Raw genomic sequence first — 2,398 nt, 5'->3', positions numbered from 1 at the left:
AAAAAAAAAAAAAACCAAAAAAAAAAAAAAAAAAGAAATAGCTGTGCTATCTCTCCGGGCCCAGGAGTGATTTCTGAATGCAGAGCTAGGAGTATATCCCTGAGCACTGCCAGATGTGGCCCCAAAACAAAAACCACATTTAGGTTCTTCCCCATTCTGGGGTGGCACACATCTCAACCTTAGATGTATAAATTTTTTATTTTTTTATTTTTATTTATTTTTTTCTAATGGAATGCTTCACGAATTTGCGTATCATCCTTGCACAGGGGCCATGCTCATCTTCTCTGTATCGTTTCAATTTTTAATATATGTGCTGCCGAAGCGAGCACTAAATATTTTATTTTATGTCATGGGGTACTCTCAGCTCTTCTCCCCTCTAGAGAAGTCCGTGTTCTCTCTTATCTCCTTCTCTCTTTCACCCTCTATGTTCCCTAAATTAAAATATTTTACTTCACTAAAATATGATCCGAACTAAGGAGCCAGAGTACAGCAGGTAAGGTACTTATTTGCCTTCTATTCAAATTTAATCCCCAGCATGACATATGGGTTTTATCCCTAACATCTAAGCACCATGCCAGAAGTGATCCCTGAGCACAGAGATGGCCATAAGCACTGAATAAACCCTGAGCACTACTGGGTATGGCCCACAAACAAACAAAGTTCACTTTTTTTTAAGTAAGACTTCATGGTACGAATGTACCACATTGCATTTATGTAATCCCTAGGGGATGAATATTTGGATGGTCTCCAGTTGGACTAGAAATGCAGCTGCTATGAACACTCATGCATGGGGCTTTGTGTGTGTACACACAGTCATACAGAAAGTGCCTGTAAGTTTTTTAGAAACTGCCAGGCTGCTTTGTACCATTTGCATTCCTATCAGTGGTGCCTGAGAGTTTGAATTTGACTTTACATTTGAGTGAGCGGGTGGAGCTTACACAAATTCTCAAGAGTTAACTCCTGGCTCTGCTCAGAGATTGCTCCTGGTGGTTCTCTGGGGAACATATGTGTTTCTGGGGATTCAAACTAGCGTAGGCTGCAAGCAAGGCAAGCTTTTTATCCCTGTACTATCTCTCCTACCCCTGGTTTCAGTTTTAAACTCAGATAGAAGCTGATAGGTGACAGCCCTTTACATAAATCTGGCTGGATGTTGGAGACACAGAAATTAAGAGAACCAGAAGTATCCTAGAGGACACAAAGAAAGCCAGTCAGACTGGAGAATGGGGGTGGTTGGGACAGCATAGCACTGGATCTCCCCATGTCTTCTTTTTGCCAGCTCCAGAATGAATATAGAAGAGGGGGAAATTCCAGTGAGCTGCTTTTACTTAATACAATGTTGGTAGTGTCAATAAACATTTGTTTATTGAATGAAAGAGTGTCAAGGGAGAGCTAAGAGGTATAGGATTCCAGATCCACAAAAGGTTAGTGAGAAACTAGTTGGTGGAGGCTAAGTGGGGAAAGACTGTGTGTGTGTGTGTGTGTGTGTGTGTGTGTGTGTGTGTGTGTGTGTGTGTGTGTGCACCACACACAAAATTCTCATTTTGCAAAACACCTGGAATGGGTGTTGCGCAGGCTTTTTCAGTATGGGAACCATTGTTCCTGAAGTCTATATTCTGCATCCTGCAACAACAAATCATGCTTGTTTTTTAATTTCACAGTTAGTCTTATGTACTTATGGCAGACAGGTTTATTAAGGGACTCTGAGCGACACACAAACTCTGCTCCATGACTCCTTGGCAGCTTCTTCGATTCTGAATGTAGTGGCCTTTCTCAGCTCTTGATCTCTTGCTCAAGTGCCAGCCTTTGGTCCTTCTTCTAGACCTCTCTCTGATCCCAACCTGCAGGACTCTTCTCTGCTGCCCAGTTCCCCCCTAGTTTCTAATGACTTCGGGAATTGGTTTAGGCAGAGATGGTTGGGGAGCACCTACCATCCTGGAACACAATAAAAGAAGACAGTCCTGGGCAGAGAGACTTTGGAACATGATCTCAGCAAAGTCTTCAGCCAGCTCCTCTAGGGGCTAGAACATTCATTCAAAAGCCACAGGGCTTTTAGAATCACCACAAATGAACCATGGGAGGGGTTGATCCCTGAGGTGACAAGAGTTTGGGGGAAGCGCTATCAGCAGTGAGGATACAGGATGTCCTGTGTGTGTGCATGGGAGGAAGGGTGCAGTACCTTCCTCACCAACCTGCCTCTACATTGTTTTTCTCTGACCGGGAGGACATCTGCAGGGCTCACCAGTGGCCTTCCAATGCTCTCAGTTTGTGAAACATTAGTGAAAATGTTGTAGACATGTAGGTAGGAGGGTCCTGGAAATGGACTTTTGGGAAAGAATAAAATTTAGGAGACTCCCTCTCCCTGAAGCAGCCCAACAGTATGAAGGGTACATCTCTTTAA

At 43.5% G+C, this 2,398-nt stretch overlaps 1 non-coding gene across 1 annotated transcript; it reads right to left on the bottom strand.

Annotated features, from left to right (window-relative positions):
• Nucleotides 1-221: 221 nt before the first annotated feature.
• LOC126015279 (U6 spliceosomal RNA) lies at nt 222-329 on the bottom strand. The gene has a single exon (XR_007498160.1). It is a non-coding gene; the product is annotated as a U6 spliceosomal RNA (small nuclear RNA).
• Between the last annotated feature and the right edge of the window lie 2,069 nt (nt 330-2,398).

The sequence above is a fragment of the Suncus etruscus genome, chromosome 7 (assembly GCF_024139225.1).
Source record: "Suncus etruscus isolate mSunEtr1 chromosome 7, mSunEtr1.pri.cur, whole genome shotgun sequence".
Lineage (NCBI taxonomy): Eukaryota > Metazoa > Chordata > Mammalia > Eulipotyphla > Soricidae > Suncus > Suncus etruscus.
The sequence above is the reverse complement of the archived record's forward strand: the minus strand, read 5'-3'. Positions and strand labels throughout refer to the sequence as shown.